This window comes from Electrophorus electricus, chromosome 7 (assembly GCF_041902795.1).
Source record: "Electrophorus electricus isolate QZ-2024a chromosome 7, ASM4190279v1, whole genome shotgun sequence".
NCBI classification, from domain to species: Eukaryota; Metazoa; Chordata; class Actinopteri; order Gymnotiformes; family Gymnotidae; genus Electrophorus; species Electrophorus electricus.
This window is the reverse complement of record NC_137503.1, coordinates 5552501-5573415: the sequence shown is the minus strand read 5'-3', so window position 1 is coordinate 5573415 and position 20915 is coordinate 5552501. Positions and strand designations below refer to the sequence as shown.

At 41.1% G+C, this 20915-nt stretch overlaps 1 protein-coding gene and 1 pseudogene across 1 annotated transcript in view; one reads left to right on the top strand and one right to left on the bottom strand.

The window, feature by feature from the left end:
- Positions 1 to 2695: 2695 nt before the first annotated feature.
- Positions 2696 to 4585, bottom strand: LOC145658682 (uncharacterized; annotated as a pseudogene).
- A 12318-nt stretch (positions 4586 to 16903) lies between these two features.
- Positions 16904 to 20915, top strand: part of adcyap1r1b (adenylate cyclase activating polypeptide 1b (pituitary) receptor type I) — a 32577-nt gene continuing 28565 nt past the window's right edge. The window contains exon 1 of the mRNA XM_027024099.3: positions 16904 to 17366. The gene's annotated coding sequence lies outside the window, so the exon portion shown is untranslated. The remainder of the gene's footprint in view (positions 17367 to 20915) is intronic.

Here is a 20915-nt window from a genome sequence, read left to right as displayed (position 1 = left end):
AGTCAGGAAGTGGAAAAATAATTGGAAATTGGAAATATTATAATTAGAAGTGTTTCATTTGGCTCAGAGCAAACAGGAAGCTGTTCTCATGCAGACTCAAAGCCTCCTGTTCTAGAAGACTGTATGATCAACAGCCCTCTCACATACTGGGAAATAAAGATCCATTTTTTAGTAGTCTTACACATGTCACCTTCAGCATGGCTTTATTATGCTAATAGACAGACACCTGATTTTTATTCTCCCTGGATTTATTAACATTCATTTCCTGACCTTTGAACAGTAGAGTTTAATGGAGTATCAAATGTCCTGTATTCATGTGCATGCTACATCTGAGTTTGGATTCTTTTTTCAGTTATTTTCCAGAAAATGATGTCACTAAAATGTATACAAATCACAGTGGGCTAGATGTCACTAAAAATGAAACATCATAAGAAAAATCCAACACTAGCCATAACCTAAGCCATTTGTAATTTTTCATTCGAAATCATTTTGTTTCCTAATGAATTACAGGTTTTCTGACTGAAAAAATACAATGCTTATTTATTCAATCAACTGAAACAGTTAACATACCAACTGTCATTTTATCACACATTAAAAATATCTGTTGTTTTAACCTTTAACAAAGTGAGCAGCCTAGTTGCCTTAATTTTTAAGATAACTGAAACTCAACACAATGTAAAACAGAGACTATCTTAGCAATATTGGTGAATCTAAACTGACTTAACAAAAGAAGCAAAGGTAAAAAAAGAGAAAATAATTCTTTACAGTGGCTGATTTTAGGCAAGTTGCTGCAATATGAAATTAAATCATCAAAAACTGCGTTAATTATTCACCATCTATCGGCAACATAAATTAATTACCATGTTTTAAAGATTATGGAATATATTTGCTATTTTGCGGTGCTCCCTATCCTCACTGTACCTTTCTGTTGTGTCCATAGGTGTCCATGAACTATATCATTGTTAATAAATCTTTGTACTAACTTTCTTACACACAACAACAATGTAATCAGTGTTGATAATCATGATGAAAGGGTGAGTGAAGTAAGATAAAAAGACATTCATGACTGAGTGAGGTCTGCATAGAAAGCAATGGACTTGCTCTGAGGTCGTTATGAGAATTAGATTTGGTTCAGCATAATGTTTTCCTCTAAGCTCTTTTCTAAGAATAAAGAACACACACACACACGACACAATATGTGTAGATTTGTGATGCAAGAAAGTGCATCATGGAATACGAGTTAAACATAAGATAACTATAATTATCTGTGCTGTACCACAGCACGTGCTATAAATGAGGATCATTAATTAGACTTGACAGTAGTTATCCAGAGGCCAAGTTATGCATCCCCTTACTCATTCACTCCTGTTCCTGATGTCGGGGTTTGACTAGAGGGGTTACCTCAGCAAGACACGGGTCAATTACTGTCTAATTGCAGAGTGGCCTATGTAACACAGAATCAAAAAGTTCCTCTGGGTGCTAATTGTCTGAAGGCATTCTTGGGACTAAGCAAGCCCTCCAAAATGTCGGTAAAGAAAGGAATGCATGTAGTGCCATTTGACTGTTCAAAACACACTTTTGCTAGGACATTTCTATATGCAGGCCAGCTTTTTTTTTTACTTTAGTTCCTCCCGCACTCCTTGGTGCATTGGGCAACAAGCGCTCTCCAACGGGTCCTATCGGCTGCAGCGTCTCTGGCTTCGTCCAATGAGCGTATGTCAATAGTTTTTAGGTCAGCGATGAAGGTTGATCTCCAGGTGGTTTTGGGTCGGCCTTGCTTTCGCTTTCCTCCTGTCAGTGTCCAGTGTACAGCTGCCTTTGAGATGCGTTTGTCTGGAAGACGTAGGAGATGACCAGCGAGGCGCATTCTGCGTTCGGTGACGATTTCTTCCAGCTTCCGCAATCCACTCCATTGAAGAACTTCCTCATGGGTAATTCTGTCCTTATACGAGATACCCAATATTTGGCGGAGGCACTGTTGATGGAAAACGTTTAGTTTCTGGGCGATCCTCTTTGTGTTCCTCCAGGTTTCACTGGAGTAAATGGCGGTTGGGATGACGATCGTGGAGTACAGATGCATTTTGATTCCTGTATTGATTGTTGTTGAGGACCAGATGCGGCGTAGACGCTGGAACACACCCGCCGCCTTTCCGATCCTACAGCGAACGTCCGCTTCTGAGCCACCGTCATTATTGGATACTACGCTGCCGAGATATGTGAACTTGTCAATGTCCTCCACTGTTTGCTGCCCAATAGTTATCTGCACCTTGGTTTGATGATTCGCCCGCATGACCTTGGTTTTGTCTTCGCCCTCAAGGCATGTTGTCATGGATTGTAGAGCCGGTTTTGTATTCGCTAGCAAGGCAATGTCGTCTGCGAAATCGAGATCAGTGAGATGAGATCCGTTTGTCCAAGGGATTCCAGTCACTGGGCTCATCATCACCTTTTTCATGACGTAGTCGACTGCGAGCAAAAAGAGAATTGGTGACAGGATACATCCTTGCTTGACTCCGGTTTCGATGTTGAAGAAGTCTGTGTAGCCGTCGTCTGTCCTGACGCAGCAGCTAGAGCTGATTATATAGGTTCTGGAAGACGTTGACAAACCATTGTGGAATGCCATAGGCTCGTAAAATTTTCCACAAGGAGCCCCTGTGGACGCTATCAAAAGCCTTTTTGAAGTCAAGAAAGTTGATGATCAGGGGGTGCTGGAATTCGATGCACTGTTCAAGATATTACGAACCGTGTAAATCTGCTCACTGCACGATCGGCCCGCTCTGAATCCAGCTTGCTCTTCCTGGAGAATTTCGTCCACTGCTTGTTGTAGGCTCCATAATAGAACACTGCAGAAGACTTTCCCAGGAACCGAAAGGAGTGTAATGCATGGCCAATTTTTGCAGTTGGCGGTATTGCCTTTCTTGGGGAGTTTAACGATTACTCCTTTCCTCCAGTCACTTGGGACGTTCTGATCTTGCCAGCCCTTATTGAGCAGCACTGTGAGGGTGTTTACAATTGCGTCTCCACCGTGCTTTAGCATTTCCGGTGCTATCTCGTCTAGGCCGGGTGCTTTGTTGGCTTTGAGTGTTCGAATAGCCACCTTAGTTTCCTCGATAGTGATTAGATCAAGATTAACTAGCAGGTCTGGAGGTGGCGGTGTGGTGCCAAAGTCATAGGTGTTGGCAGGGGTGGGCTGGTTTAAGGTTTCCTTGAAGTGTTCTACCCAGCGCGCGTCTTGTTCTTCTCTGGTGAGCAGAAACATCCCGTCCTTGTTTTTGATGGGTGCACTTGAGTTGCTCCATGCCCCAGTCAACTCTCGTACAATGCGGTACAGCGTCTTATTGTCATTCTTGCTAGCCGCCTCATGTGCTTTGGCTCCTTTGCATTCCAACCATGCCTTCTTGTCAGATTTGCAGCTTCGTTTAACTGCCCTATCCAGTTGCCGATATCGCTCTGCTGTGGTTTCCTTGTCAGGGTCAGCTTTTGCCTGTTCGCGTCGGCATTTTGCGATTTTCCTTTCGTCAATCAGGCTCCAAGTTGGGTCCCGTATCCAATGTTCTTTCTGTGTCCCGCGTCGGCGACCCACGGTTTCCTTTACCGTTTCTATGACTGCTTGTTTGAATGCCATCCAGTATTTGTTGATGTCGCCCGCATCTTGGAGTAGCTCGAACCGATTTCTTAACTCCAGTTGGAATTGTTGGACCGCGGCAGGTCCTTCCAGCTTCTCCACAGCGTAAGGACGTTGCCGTTGCTTTTGTTCTCTCCGTTTGAGCCGTAACCGAATTGAGGATCGTACAAGATAATGGTCCGATCCAACGTCCGCTCAGCGATAGGGTCTGACATCCAACAGTGTTGAACGCCATCGCCGAGAGATACAGATAAGGTCAATTTCATTGTATGTGGCTCCATCTGGCGATTGCCAGGTTTTCTTATAGATGTTTTTGTGTCAGAAGTATGTGTTACCAATGCAGAAATTGTTCATATTGCTAAAGGATAGAAGTCGTTCACCATTATCGTTGGTCTGTCACCCCGAACTGTGTGGACCAATGACGTTTTCTAAGCCACGATGGTTGTCGGTAATTTGCGCATTGAAATCACCGATGAGAAGTTTAACATCATGGGTCGGGATTTCATCAATGGTGTCTTGTAGCAGTCCGTAGAACGTATCCTTCTGATCATCATCGGAGTCTTCGGTTGGAGCGTATACTTCGATGATGGAAGTTTTAGCGTGTCTTGATTGAAATCGCACCGTGATGATGCAATCGTTGACAGGTTTCCATCCAAGCAGTGCACATGATGCCTTTTTACTAAGCACCAACCTGACACCATGAATATGGTGCTCCTCATGTCCTGAATACAGGACTGACTTGCCATCACTTACGATCTTTCCCGATCCAGTCCAACGCATTTCGGAGACGCCCAATATGTCAAGATTGTAGTTGTCAAATTCGCGTAGAAGCTGGGCGAGCTTTCCACCTTCGCGGAGAGTTCTAACAGTCCAGGTGCCTAATTTGGAAATCGTTTTTGCATCGAAGGTTCCGGTCTGCATCGGGCGTTGGACACCCTCGCGGGTTTGCTCCAGCACCCTCATCAAGTTAGAGCCAGGTCCTCTTTGCTGATGGGATCGTTTAGAATATTCGCTTGTTGTTTCCGTAGCGGTAGATGTTTTTACAGGGCTGGGTTGCTGGCCCGGCGCCTAACCCTCCTTCTTTCGCATCCGGCGCTAGAGAACCGGCAATGGCGGAGTTAAAATTGTCAAAATTCTTAACCGTGGTGAGCACCTTCATAGATTTTGCTCTGAAATTCAGTCAAATGTATTTTAAGAGAATACCTGGACATACAGTAGCCCTAAGATGTTGAGTACTAAGGGAAGTGAGAGGACTGGTAATCCAAGCACAAGGGCAGTGCTCGCTGAGCACCTCCCTGGCAACTGTATCTGTCATATAAAATTTGAGCAAGATTATGGGATTAGCCTTCATCACAGAAGGAAATCATGCAAGGGTAACCTTCAGTCATTATAATGACATTCTCTCTCTCTTTGATGAATTCTCTCTGCATATAGAAAATACCAATGGAAGAGTACTGTAAAATCCTGGGGTAAAAATTGATTGTGTTTCGTTGTGACAACAGAGCTGGATAATGAGATTGCAGGTATTTTTCTTTGTTAAGATAAAAGCAGAAGCAGAAAAAATGCATGTTTTACATGGAAAACAATACCCCAATCTACAATATTTTAAATTAATCCAATCAACTATCATTTACATATTCTAGCAGATCAACTCTCAACTAAATATGTTATTCTAAAATACCCTAAATAAAACTTTCCCTTATAATGAAGTAAGTCTTAAGATGTCAAATCCAAGGAATAATATTAAAGAAGTTTGTTCTCGTGCATTCCTTGTGTTCTGCTGCGTATAATGTCCCTGCTGCTCATGTGGCATATGCCGTTCTGCTGATCAGTGGCTAGGGTCCCAGTGTAGCACTTGGAAAGTACTGCCGGGTAGAGAACCTGTCAGTGGAAGCACACTGAAGCAGTACAATGACAGTGATTACAGCCTGAATAGGGACTGTGATTTCCACTTGATTGTGACATGGTGCTCCCTTTGATTATCTGTGTGCAGCTGCTCAAGGCTGCTTTTAAATACAGGTTGGGGGAGGGGTTATACAACATAAAATCATATATGTGTAGCCCCTGAATACATTTAAACATTAAAAATGCACTGAAGTGATTACAAAATATCCATTGTTCCTTTTGTCTGGGGCCTAATTTGTTCAAATCACCTAAATGGCTTTAATTAAAGTTATTTAAAGGCCTTAATTATGTATGTACATTACCTCATAATTTTTCCTTTTCCCATTAAGGTAATTTTTATAGTAACTCACTTCAACACAACATTTCTTTTATGAATTTTTACGCATTCTTAGCAATAGTTAACCTGTTCATACTGGTTTTATATGCACAATGGGCAGTTTGTGTGTGATGCACAATATTTTTGTCATTCCTAGAATTTCACTCTTCTAGACTGATGTTGATGCTGTCATTCTTGGAATCTGTTGGAGCCAGTCCTGTAGTCAGGGGACACAGCTGTAAGTGCCCCTATCAATACTGGAATAACCTTGGTAATGGCCTTCCACATCCTCTTTATTTCATCTTTCAGTCCCTGATAATGCTGTAACCCTCTTGGGATGCTTCCTTAGATGTGGACATTGCTTGGTATTGCTACATAATATAACCTGTAATCAGCATTAGCTCCTCCCATTCAGACTTGTGGCTGTGCAGGTCATTTGCTTGTCATTTGCATATGTTTCTGCATGACACAAGGGCACTTGAGGTGTCTCTCTGTATATTCTGTTGCTCACCATCTTATTGTATCATGCTATTAGTGCTATATTGTCTCGGGGCCATGGGTCTTGTCTGATGTGATACACCCACGTTTCAATTGACTTAGTGCTTACTGCTTGTTCTTGGGCTGCCATAATTAGTATCTATGTGCTGTTCTTCAATTCTGTCTTTTCCAGCCATTTCTAGGTTTGTTTAGTGTCCACCATAATCCGTGCATTGCAAGAAGTTTTCTTATTTGAATGTTGGTAGCTTCTAGCTATTTTCTTCAACATCTTATTGTGCCTGCTGGGTACCTGGGCAGTTGTCTTTGAGTTGACTTTTAAGCCTCTAGTGCTGTCCTCTTAATATAAGGTGGCAAATTATATGACATCACACTCACACACAAACACACACACACACACACACACACACACACACACACACACACACACACACACACACACACACACACACACACACACACACACGTATGTATGTGTGTGTATAACCATTGTACCATGTTTGGATTGTACACTAGATCTAAAAAGGCTCTGATCTATGCCTTTGTTATGGACAGGCTGCTAATTGACTTTATGGCAACTACGTACTGTAGAATGATTTACAATAATAATAAAAAATTTTTTTTATATCTCCACCACATCAGCAGTGCAGCAGTGCAGATTCCAAACATCAGTTTTGTCAGAAACAGACATTAGAAAAAGACAAACCACACACTTACATTCTGTTATGGGAAGCAAAAGTAACCTTCTATGTTAATGCCCAAATAATTATTTTGCAGGGATTTATATTCCTTTACAGTAGTTACTCCCTTTCCCATTTTTTTTCTCCTCACCTCTCCTGTTATAAATACATTTTCTCCTGGTTAAAGCTAACCATGTCAAATAAATATTTACACACCAGTTAGAAATAATTAGAATTTTCCTGCTGAGTATCCTCTTGCATTAGAACAATATTGCAAAAAAATCCTGCCTGATTCTTGTTTCTTAGATTCAGTCTGCATAGCAGTGTCATGGCCAAAGGAAGAGATTACACTATTTAGTATTCATCCTCTTTAGAATAGAATGGAATAGAATAGAATAGAATAGAATCTTTATTGCCATTATGCTCAGTCAGGTACAATGTAATTTCACATGACATTTCTCCTCCAGAGGTCACAAAAGCATTACTGAGGAAGAAAATTCAGCATTCTGTTAAAAGTGACATTGTGCAAGGGACAAAATAAAATTTAGAATCTAAATGTACGTAACAAAAATGATAGGTGTTGGGTGTTAGTAATAAATCAGTAAGTATTTCTGAGTAGTATCTGTAATGTCTGAGGCTGAAGGTGTGTGTGTATGCATGCATGTATGTGTCATAGTCTTTTATGTGTGTGTGTGTGTGTGTGTGTATTTGTTGCCACACCCCTCCCATGTGTCACACCTCCCTTTTGTCAGCTCCCCTGTTAACGTATATATTTAAGGTCCCGATTAGTTGTTAGTCTTTGTAAGTGTTTGACCTCATGTGTGCTGTTCCCAGCCTCTTGTGGTGTTTAGAGTCATGTTTAACACTTGCTGCAGTTGTCTTCTGTTCACTGAGTGTCGCCATTCGCTTTGTAACATGTGAACATAAATATCTATGTGGCTCATCTCTGCTTCCTGCTTCACCTCCCCAACAGTGTTGCCGCAGTCCTTGGTGTCAGAGGCCACGGCTGTGGGGATGAAGCTGTTCTCCAGTTCTTCAGCTCCAACAGGGAGTGGCCGTGGTGTGCAGCGTCTTTCATGCTGCTGCTAGTCTTCTTCCTCAGTCAGAAAGCATAAACAGTGTCCAAGTTTGGGAGCCCTGCTGCAACAATGCACCACGACGCCTTCACTACGTGATGCAGATCCTTTCATGCCATGCAGCTGGTATACCGCAGTGGGGCACAGTTGGTTAAGGATGCTTTCAGTGGGGCTTATGTAGAAATTCACCAACAGTTTCTATGGCATCTGGGCCTCTTTCAGCTTCCTGAGGAAGAAAGGTTTTGTTGGGATTTTCTGACTAGGTATGAGGTGTTGGTGGTCCATATCAGCTGTTTCGGCACATAGACTCCAAGGAAGTTTTGGTTTTCTACCTTTTCCACTGCTTCATGTATGTGGAGGGATCTGCTGAAGTGATAGTCTCCTTTGTTTTAGACAGCACACAGCCCCTTGTTTAAAATGAGGGTGGAAGAAGTGTGAGTTTCAATTTTGATCTACCGTGGTTGGCCCATGAAGGAGACCATAGCCCTTATCATATAGAATGACCAAAGCACAGGTTCAATTTTCTGAACAGTTTGTGGGGGAAGATTGTGTTAACTGCTTAGCTAAAATCCACAAATAGCGTTCTCACATAATTGTCTGGTTCTTCTAACAGTGTCAGGGCAGTGTGGAGTGCTGTGGTGATAGCATATTCTATGTAGTGATTTGGCCAGTAGATTGGTGCTTATCTAGATCAGGTGAGATGACAGATCTGATGCTTGAAAGCACGATCTTCTCAAATCATTTCATGTCTATAGCCACTGGATGATTTAGGCACTTCACAACTGATTTCTTGGGCACAGTATGATGATCAACTATTTATTGAAGCTTGTTGCAATGAGAGACTGAATATGTTAGTAAATACCTCTGTATGTAATACCTTGGCCTGCTGATTAGCTAGCATTCCTCATCTGGTGGTGCTGTAGAACCAGTATCAATGATGAGTGGAGCAGTCACTTCTGCTGTGAGTGTCAAAGCTGGAAAAGGACTTGTTCAAGGCATCAGGCAGTGTGGTGTCAAGGCTGGGCAGCATATTGGTGATATTATCATCAGTCAGCATCTTGATGCCATTCCACATGCTACAGGAGTTGTTGTTTTTGAAGTGTTCCTCAATGCACTCTTTGTATCTGAACTTTTCATCCCTGATGCCTCTCTTGTGTTTGTATCACTGTAGGCTTCTTTGTCACCTGATCTGAATGCTGCATTTCACTTCTTGATAAGTGTCCTCACCTTGCTGTTTAACCATGGTTTTTGTAGGAAACACCTTTATCATCCTTTGTGATAATACATTTTCTGTGCATAGGTTTATGCAACCTAAGACTGAGCCAGCATATTCCTCCATGTCTATTCCATCTGCAAACAAAACCCAGAGTGTGCTATAAAAGCAGTGAGACCACACTTCCTCAGACCACACTTGTATTGTCCTGATAGCTGGTTTTGTTCTGCAGATCTGTGCTCTGTTAGCTGGGGCCAGAGTTAGGGAAATATGATCTGATTGTCCTAGGTGTGCTGATGGAGTAGCTTTAAATACTCCTGGATTGTTTGCATACATTTGGTGCAGGATGTTTTTCTATCTTGTCAGCATATTCACATTATTATGAAATTTCAGCATAACCAATTTGAGATCTGTGCGATTGAAATCCACTGCTACAGTGATTACGTCATTCAGGTGTACCATTGTTAATGTCATCCTATAGTTTTGCAATGCTGTCTTAGCATTAGCTTGTGGGAGAAGCTAATGCTGTATGCTGCTATGATTATTACTGTTGTGAATTCTATTCAGAAAAAGTCAGAACCTTCCCATTAGGAATTCCAGATCAGGGCAGCAGTGCTTATTGATCATATCTGTGACTGTGCACCAGTTGTTGTTTACATACAGTCCTCCTCCATGCTCATCCCACTAGGGAAGTTTGGTCTGCTCTGTAAAGTGAGCCGCCTAGCTTGATAGCAGCGCCTAGAACACAATGGTTCAGACAGGTCTCTGCAATGGTCATAACCCAGTGAGGAGCTGTTTTCACTCTGATCTTGTCCGTCTTGTTGGGGAGAGACCTGAAGCTGGCGAGGAACAGGCCCAGAAGTGCTGGTCTGTGCAACTTTTTTAGCTTTTAGCATAGCACGCAGCTTGGCTCTCTTCCCCCGCTCCTGTTACCGCTCACTCCACCGACTGTGCTGCTTCGTGGGTGGATTAGCAATTCCAATGGGCTCCTATGGTTAGGATCTCCGGGGGGCATAAAGATAGTGTCAAATGAGGAAGCTGTGTTGATCAAAAATTGCTCATCCATACTTGTTGACTGCGGTTGCTTTACTGATAAAAGACTAACTAAGAAAACTAAGACACTAAGCAAAAAAGAGACCTCAAAAGAAAGGATAGAGAGAACCCAGCTGCTGTCTCTGTGTGCAGCCATCTTGATTAGCACTGTGCACAATTCTTTAAAATTTACAGCTTCCATACTTTCTGAAACTTTAAAAACATAGTAAATATTTGAAAGATTTGCCACCTTGGTGCAGGGTTCAAATATGTTGGCAAAAACATAGCTAACAAACTCCCTAGGGACACTATGGCATATTTGGAATACAGTGTTTTCCCACTGTAAAAGAAAGCTGCTCTAACTAGCTCCTAAAGATTTGTGACGATAAAGGAACATCACAGAGAGGGAAAGACCACAGAAGAAAGGTAGAAAGAAAATCCTTTTGTTTGTGTTGTGTTTATGGTTTAAAGGCAATGTGTTCTATAAATATGAAAACCCACAGTTGAAGATTTCTCAAGGTGAGAAGTCATGTAAGCTCTGGATAGGCATAGGATGACATTTAGTGGTGATACAGAGGTATTAAGAGTAGGTGAAACTAAACCGATCAGCCAAAAGGATAAGCCAGTCAGACTTAGCAAGAGGGTTCCCCCTCTGTGAAACTGTGTATTTAAGATTAACACATACAACTAAATTCTAACTTTTTCCTCTTGAGACTGAAAATGATTCTCTGTAATAAAGTTTTTCTTGATTTCCAACACTTCTTGAACTGCATTAATTGCCTGTACTGAACCTAAGCTGGAGAAGAGAAAAATCTCTCACTATTCATTCTTCCAAAACACTGGGTGTTTTCAAAGTGACAACAAAATAAACCTCTGCTCTCCTCTCAGCTCCATCCTCTTTCACCAAGGATATGTTTTTTTTTTTGTTTTTTTTTTGTGCTTTGTGTTTTGCTTTGTGTTCTGATAGCAAAGAGTTTTTTTGGACTCTGCTTGTATCCTGAATCTGCCTTCATTTAGACAACATGCAAAGTGACCCTTTGTATGTGTCAGACCCATTGCACTTTAGGCAGTGAATTAATGAGCAGTTTGACCAGATTTGAAGACTTTTTTGTGCATAGACACAAAGACTGTCATTAACTAGGCCTGCAGAGTGTTAAATGAAGCTAAAATCAAAGACATACTGCAGTCAGGGCACACTCTCTCACTAGTGCTTGCACCATGTCAAGCAAGAACAGGGCTGTGCAGAGAGAGAGAGAGAGAGAGAGAGAGAGAGAGAGAAAGAGAGATGGACAGATTTTGGGTATGTACATAGTTTGTTCTTCAAATTTATCATCTTGGCCATTCTAAATCTTTATGTTAGCTGGAAATAAGAACGTCCACTGCATTTGTGGTCTGTACACGTTGCTGCACATGTGAATTCACTTACAAAGCCATATCTGGGGGGGGTTGTCAAAGCACTTCAGACGATTGACAAATCCTACCATGCCCCTTGGCAGCCCAGTCTCCATGGCAATGGCACTGCTTGGCGACCTAATTGAGGTGGAGAGACAGGCAGACCCCATGTGGAGATCTTCATTGAATCAAACAGCTTAAGAGCCATGTAAAAAACCCTGCAACTCAGTTGAAGAAACTCAGAGAAACTCTGAGTGATATAAAAAGAGAGACTATCTTCAGCACACTCAAGACTGATGCAACTACCTTACTGTGAAAGACTGGGAGTCCCTAGACCACTGTCTGCTGCAAAGTCAGGATTGTGAGTTTCAGCCCACATAATCTTTTTTTCTTGCTCTCTTTTTCAGTTATCTACATTAAAGGCTTGGGCAAGCCCTAGAAAAATTGGCCATAAATAGGGATCTTTACTTAAAAAATGACTTTTGCTATTGAGGTCTTGGTACAGTTATTCCCACTTATCTTGTGGGGTCCTCATTTTGGGTCCCAACATTTCAGGAATCACAAAATGTCCATAATGAAATGTGCATTTATGTTGCACCAGAAGTATAAAATATCAGTGTCATTCATATCAGTGTTTTGGTCGACATAACTAAAAGCATTCCTGCAAGATGTTTAGAACTGAGAGGAGAGCTAACACTTTCTCAAAGAAAGTACACCTTATATCTGCCACCGGTTTCTGACAATGTTCTAAGAATGTTGTAAGCTTTTATCGCTTAGTGCTATATATATTCATCTTTCAAAATCTGCCCAAATTCCAAAAAGCCCAAAATTATAATAACCAAATTCTACTTACAAATAACACCAACAGTGTGAGAAATATACAGAATGAATGTTGATAAAATGTTAAATATAAAATGTAACAATAAATCACTTACATTTAAAGTTAGTGAGTGATCATATCACCTACAGGTGTTATTTTACCATGTTGTAATACTTCTTAAGTATTGTTTTTTTGAAGCCATAAGAAGCCCCAAACCCAGTGGCTCTTGGCTAAGAGGGTTGAAGTAATGTCAATAACAGAATATTGTTTTTCTCAAGTGCTGTCTCAGGGGAAAAACACAGATCAAAGGATGGTGAAAAATTTAATAATGAAAAAAACCCCATCTCAATTCTGACTATTCTTGCTCTCTTCCTCTCTTGCTCTCTCTTTCTTATGTACACACACACACACACACACACACACACGCACAGCCTGAAATGTCTTCACACCTCTATAAATCTCTTTTTGTTTTTCAAAGTCTCCAGCATGTTCTGTTTTTTCCTTCACAGCCAAGCTCAAAGGTAGATTTTGTTTCCATGACAACGGCAACCGTTGTTTGAGCAAGTAACAGAAACAGTAACATTTGCATTTTTTACATAAGCAGTAGCTGTCCACGCATGCATATATCATTTTAAGGAAGACGTTGTCTCATCTGAATAAAATCATTACTTTCTCCCATTACAATTAATTGTGCAACATCGACAATGTTTATACTGCACATAAACTACAATGATTCAGTAGGGGAGTCAGTACAATAATTAGTTTAGGTTGGCATGGCAAATGCCTGTGACGATATTCAGAGGGTGAAACTCCAAAAATACTGCGATCACATAGATTGTAGCTACTTCCGTCCCCAATGAGTCAATTTACAAGTGATAACTACCACACTCAGAATGTACGATTCAAACACAACCACAGGGAAAAGGGCATGAGAAGCAAGGCGGGAGCCAAACTGTGGAAATTTCTCTCTTACTCTCTCTGTCTCCGTTTGGACGGTGAGTGGGCTTCAAAGCTCTGGTGGTGTCTGGAAGGGTTGGGTGGAGGACTCCAAGCCCGTTAGGAGCCAGACGCTGCACCCTTCAGCATCCACCACCACCTGCCTGTTCTTGCCACTTCAGCTGTATGGATCCCTGCAGCACAAATGCTCACAGTGCACTCTACTGTCAAGGAGAAATGCTCCTAACCCAGTAGGTGATCACTGTGAACCTGCTATAGATTGGACAGTGTGGGTTTTGCTTTTTGTTTTTCCTGAAGCCATTATTTGTCTCTCTAGCATGCAGTCTTTCAGCCACTATAATTATTTGCACTCCCTCAGCACACACACACACGAACACCCCTATATTACTTCCCCATCCCCCGCATCCCAAAGTTCTTTTTTCCCCCCCGCACCGCTGACTCCTTTCATCTAACATGCCCGTTGCTGTGGCAACCATATGCACTGCCAGTGCTGTATCATTTTCTTTCTTTCAATGAGGCATCAATTAGTGATGGTTGATGCACCAGAGGCAGCGATGATTGTATCCCGGCATCTCAGCCTGGGAAGAGACAGAGAGATGGATGTAGACTGGGAGAATGAGGGAAATGGAAAAAGCTGGACAGAGACGAGGAACTAGCCAATGCATTGCGAATGACCATAGGAATGCAGGGACATGCGTTCAAGAAAAGAGCTTCACTAGGCGAGCTGTGATGAGCCGTGAGGAGGCGAGAATTGGGTGAGGCGTAATGTGAGTGGGAGAGATGGAGAAGGAAGCATGTGACTGGCGAAGCTGTAGTAGAATGCACTCTGGGGGATTTGAGAGACTAATATAAAGCGCCATGATGCTTGGGCACATCACATGGTCACAGAGAGGTGAGATAAACAAACCTAATTTGATGCAAAGTCTCTGAGTCACTCTCACAGGGAAACATGGTCTGCTATTATGGGTTCAGTCAGTGTCATCAAAGAAAATGATGATGAAAGCTTTGGGAACAGTGGGTATTGCAGTGTCCTCTAATGCAAGCAGAACTCAACCCCTCACCTACAGAGTTTAGCTCCAAGGCAATCTGAAATGCCCAGTGGCAATATTCAGACATGTTAGAAATCCTAGATTAGCTCAGTCAGGAGTGTGTTAGATTAAGGTTGGAGCCATCTTGGAGCTGTGCAGAAGTAGTGCCATGTATTTGATTCTATGGACAGAGAGTGAGCAAATATAGCTCTGTTAGGTACATTTATTCAGCAGTAAGACTAATATTTAAAAGTGTACTGCAATGTATAATAACATATAGAGCAAGATACAGAAAATATAATGTAGAAAACATGTATATGGGAGGTGATTATCCCATTATTGATTTGAGACTATAGTGAAACTGCACTGTATTTAGAATGGAGGACTCGAGTACTCCGTGTTACAGGAAACGTATAGGCAGGAAATTTATTGGGCTAGAGGAGAAAGAAAGGCCAGGCTGCATATATGACTTCACTTTCTCCCAGTGACAGGAGCAGCAAAGCAGCTGCAGGAGGCTGAGTCATCTGCAGCTAGTGTGGAGGAGGCAAAGAGAATAACAAACTCAATCGGCTGCTTTTGGGGAGAGTGGAGAAGACACTCAAACAGCCAGAGACATGATATGAAACAAACAGAAAAATATGTTAGATTTTGAAATGGGGCTTTGCTTTGTGAGCATACATACACCTCGCAGCATCTGTGTGGCATTTTAAAAATGTGTCTAAAAATAACGCTGCCTAAATTTTGTAAGCCCGATAAAAGTTTGATGGCAAGGGGCAATTGAAATGTACCACTCATACATTAGGTGTCACCACAACTTTTGTTATTCTAATAGCTTCAGATCTACATTATTGGCCATTGGAAGTCCAGTTTTATAAAATCAGACAAGACAACATGTTCCTATAGGAATCTCATAGTATTATCTTAAAAACAGGCTATTGGTGTTACCAACCAAGTAACAAACAATAATAAGTGCATTAATATCGCCTGCATTCTGGAACCCTTAAAAAATTTACTTTGCTTTGCTTTTTTTTTTTTAATACTTTTGAAAATGGCATCCCGATCAGTACTGAATCATCACATCACAGCATTTATTTTCCTTTAAATGATAGGCTTGAGGCTTCCTTAAGGAGCAAACACAATTCTTACTGCTTCACATCCTGCAGCCTACTGACAGCACCCAAAAATACAAACATGGCTAGCAATGCTCTCACCTGCACAATGAAAACTTTTGAATGAGGAGTTTGGTTGAATACACCATTCAGACCTTATATGTAAGTGCACAGGTAGATGTTGATCACTACTCTTCCCCCTTAGCTGTTGCCATGACAGTTGTCATGTGATAAAACTTACTCTCACTTCTAATACGAACAAGTACTAACACAAAAGATAAGCAAAGCTTTGGAAATATGGAGTTGTCCTCTGTTTTGTGTATGTGTGCACAGAGTACAATACAGTCAACTGTATTAAATGTTATTTCGTGGATCAATTTAATCCACTATATAGTTTCCTTTACAGTTGAGAAGGAAAACTGATGACAACTGAGAAGAATTTTCGCTGTGTGTGTGTGTGTGTGTGTGTGTGTGTGAGAGAGAGAGAGAGAGAGAGAGAGAGAGAGAGAGAGAGAGAGAGAGAGAGAGAGAGAGGAAATAAAAAAATCCAGCCGTGGCCTATTAGTCTCGGTATATATTAGGAAGAAGAATTTCCGGCGCTGCTACTGTGTCTCTGACGTAACTTTTAATTGATTAAATCATGCGAAGTTATACCGGCTGCTGTCCAAGGTCCTGGCCCGCGGTACTCCTGGCTTCGGATGTAGGTCAAGCATGATGTGCATGGTGAAGATTTCAGTTCACCTATTTATGCAAGGGAGGAGAACATGGAGAAGCACGTCGGAGCTATATTTCCCCACTTCACTTTTGCTAATAAAGGCCTACGCGACTGGATAAAAAAAGATTAATAGTATAACAATTTAGTTATTAACTTCAGCTATGATGGCCAAGCCCATGTACACGAACGATTGTACATCGTATATGTATACATTTGTATACATGTCTAAAATGTATACAGTTTACATTGGGCTCGTTTGATGTACACGTTTCTTAGGCTACAGCCTGGACACCTTTCACTGTGTGTTTATGTGTGTGTGTGTGTGTGTGTGTGTATGCAGGTATCAATATTTGCAAAGCTACCCTAGGCCAGCCGCTCTAAACAGCTGTTGATCAACTGGACACGTTGTTTGCGTATGTGTATATGAAAGAGACACAGCGAGAGAGAGAAAGAGAGAGAGAGAGAGAGAGAGAGAGAGAGAGAGAGAGAGAGAGACAGAGAGAGACAGAGAGAGACAGAGACAGAGAGAGAGCGAGACAGAGAGAGACAGATAGAGATTGTGTCTGTTCATCAAAATGCGCAGCGCATACCGAAGAACATTGTGAGTCTGCGCGGATAAGCGCAAAGCAATGTCACTAAACATATAATATGGAGAGAGATATATCCCAGTCATCTACAGTTATTGTTAACTAATTTCCTTTATTTATTTATTATTATATATTTTTTTACGTCATCCTTCTTTTTTTAAAATAGCTATACAATTTCATATCCACTCGGATGGGTATGGCTTGCACGTCATGAGAATCGTAACGGAGGGAGACTCTACGATGCAAGAAGCCTGCTGAACTCACGAAGTTTTCGAGCTGTCTGGAAACCGGAGTATTTTTTTTTGCGCCATGAAAGCGCACGCTGCAGTTTGTTCTAGACATCTCGCGAAACCACGAAGAGGAGCTAAGTGATCTATCCTCATCACATCGTTTCACATCCTCTGTTTTCTGTTGCAATGGTAAGAATTCCGATTGCTTTTATTTGATTCATTGCACTAAAACCGGCTCATGGGTGTCTATAGAAATGCAGCTATGGTTTAGCCTAATACGCTACTAGCCGTGGTTTGCAGGAGTCACTTTGTAACAGTTCCTTCCTCTTATGTTTATTATAACCTGACTGTAGCGTGTTAAACCAGTAAACCACATACGGTGATGCTGTTATAACGCGTTGTTCAATCGGTCTTGCACCTGGGAGGCTCTCAGTCTTGTAATTACTCGGTGCTCAGTATGTTGTTCGTGGAGAGCTTCAAATATCCAACTATACTATAGAGAGTTCTGTGGTTTGTGTGGACATCTGCGATGTGAAAAAATCAATCGACATGCATTTATCAAGAGGCATTACCCTGTGCAGTCTAATCGACAAGGCAAATTCATATAACGCCGAGTTACAATATATTAAGCTTGCCCATCACATTAATCCACTACATTTACGAAACGATCATTCTGAGCGTAATGTTATGTTCCAGTGCCTTTATCATTGGGGATATTTACTAATGGCTGTAGAGGCTGTCCTATCCTTTGGTCATTCACTGTTAACAGAAAGTTTATTATTTTTCTTTATAAATTGTATTTTTTCTATATAACGTGACGTTCCAAAACCTTTTAATGTGGCATACAGAAACGCGACGGAATTATGCGCAAGATTTTTAGTCCTTGATTTAGGATTGCCGAGATTCAAACTTATCACACCACACCCAAAACCATTCTGAAATACAGAAGTGTAATAATATTAAAAGTCAAAACGAGTTAACGCACCAAGTAAATATACATAGTTACGATGAAAATATTGATCCCTAGATACAGCACTACAGCTCACTTTCCTAAAAATCGTTTTGTTTTTTTTTTCTTCTGATTTTTGCTGACTTTACTCCTTTTGCAGAAGCCAAATTTCATCAAGGTTACCTGCTGAAAGTTTAGAGCTCTGAGACGAAAAACAAAATGTAACATTACGATGTCTGTTGGGGCCACATTTCTGATGAATGGAAATAAGCATTCAAAGAGACCCCACTGTCACTGAATCGTGATAGGGTTTATTCATCCTGGTTCAGTCTCTCTGTGTCTGTCCCATCCGTCTACCGGTTTTGAATGAGAGCGCCAGCACGGGAAAACGGTGCCCCCGACCTTGTAATCCATTACGCCGTCCATGAATCGGAGATGAGTGCGCATCCCCGCATTGAAGCTGCTTACGAGACCACGAAAGATTATACGCTTGCACGCTATAATATATTTTTAGCTTTTTTTTGAAGGACTCCTCTTTCCTCTTTTACGGTTCTACAGTGGAAATAAAAAACGAGTCACTGAAATCAGTAAATTAGCAGGACAAGCACATTTGTAAAATTTTCATCAAGGGAGTTTATATGCCATATCCCCGTCACAATAATTAATACGTGCCAAAACTCTAGAAGGAGGATGGTTAGGTATCTTAACTTTGATATTGGTGGGACACTCCAACCTCTAAACCCTTTAACACATATATCACCCGATAAAGAGAACTGATTAATTAACTTGCCGACACAACAGACCACCAGCAATAGCTAGGCAAAGGTAAATTTTATGTTAGATATTTCTTACAGCTAAGGCTGCTATGGAAACTTAGAATTCCCCCCATAGCTTTCAGAGGCCACAATATAAATCAAAGACTGTACCCAGGTTTGTGCCTTGACACTGATAAATTCTGACACTGATAAAAAAAGTTATTTAGACCAACCTTGAATATTCAGCAATCGCTTTTATTAAACAATGCCAACTTTTTATGGTTTTCATGTTCAAATATATTAGCTTTTCATGTTACAATGTGTAAAACAAAAACACACCCATTAGATCAGTAAAAACCCTCTAGGGAATTACATTTGTATTATCCAGAGGTCTTATTTGCTTGAAATCTCATTTTTGTTATAGGATTATACAGATTTTTGAAGTCCAGCAGTCTGGCAGTCTTCATTGTATTTTTGAGATAAGAATGTGCATGTTCTTTCCTCTTTCATCTTTTCAGGGAGTGCATTTGACAAAACAGTGGTGATAGGTTGGATGACGACAGGTAAATGCAAAAAAAGGTGTGATGTGGAAGAGTATATTATTGAGAAGTCATAGCAATAGCATACGCTCTTGTGATTAGTGTTCATGCCCATGTGCGCAAATGGGTCACAATGTAATGCCAGACTGAGACCATGGAGTGGAACAAAGGTAAAGGCTCATGGGATTTGTGGCAGTTTGTACCCAGGTAGTCATACCCCCGTTCAGCTCTTGCGGCTTCTTTCATCACTTCTCTTTTCAAAGCCAATAACCTTTGTTAGTCAAGTCTTTATTAAAGACTTACTAATACAACACAACATACTGTAGTCATTTTCCCCACTTTTTCTCACCTTCTCCGCTAGAAGACAGACTCCACTGAGCACCAGGTATTAATTGGCATTGAGCACCAGGCTGTGTCCCAGTGTATTAGTTATACTATTAGCATCTACGATAAAGCCCAAGTAAAACATCTCTGACAACATGTTTTTAACATGATAACATGCTTTTTTTTGGATCTGTTTCATTTGGAGGTGTAAAATACACAGATAGATGCTGTCTTCTATGGACCTCTCTGTACAAGTGTATATAAAGTATGTATAAATCTACATGCACAGTATATACACAGACAGACATGCACATACCCAGTCTCTTTGTAGTACCTCGTGACATGGTAAGCTTAGTTTTGTACCCTGATTTATTTATGTTCAGCTGTTTTTGTCATACAATATAAGTTGTGTGTACCTTCAATACTAGGCTATTTTCCACTGCTGACAACCTGGCCAAATGATTCGTACTTGTGACAAATACCCACAATGAGCCCAGTGGCCTGCTTTTTGCTACAGTAACTGAAGTCACACCATACAATCCCCTATGATTAATACTAGAGCAAAAATAAAGAGAAAGAAAGATATATATAGAAAGTGAGAGGGAATTTTAGATTCACTACTAAGAATTAGAAAAGCCTTGGTATAACATCAACGCACATACGTACACATCCTAAAGATTACTAAGTACATGCCCATCCGCTTGTCCAACTTTGCTGGCTTTTTCTATTAGCTTCCCATCTCATTAAGCTTGTCAAAGACTGAAATATAACCCAATATGCTAATGGTAATCCCTCTCATTCCATTCTAAATAACAATGGGTGAGCTAAATTTAGCTGTGGAGATTTCAGTGACTTAGTCTGGGATTGACCAGCCAAGTTTGGCATTAACACACTTTAATGAGATTTAGGAAGAACCGATGGCAGAAATTCATCTTGTGACTACTCTTGAGACAGATTTTCGCCATCCCTGAGGATGAAGATGGATACATCCATTCCATATGTCCTTGCTCTCTTTTATTTCTCTCTCTCTCTCTTTCTCTCTCTCTCTCTCTCGCTCTCTCTCTCTCTCTCTCTCTCTCTCTCTCTCTCTCTCTCTCTCTCTCTCTCTCTCTCTCTCTCACGCTCTACATCTTTCCTCCTGTTCTGATATGGGCAAAATATATGGAATGAT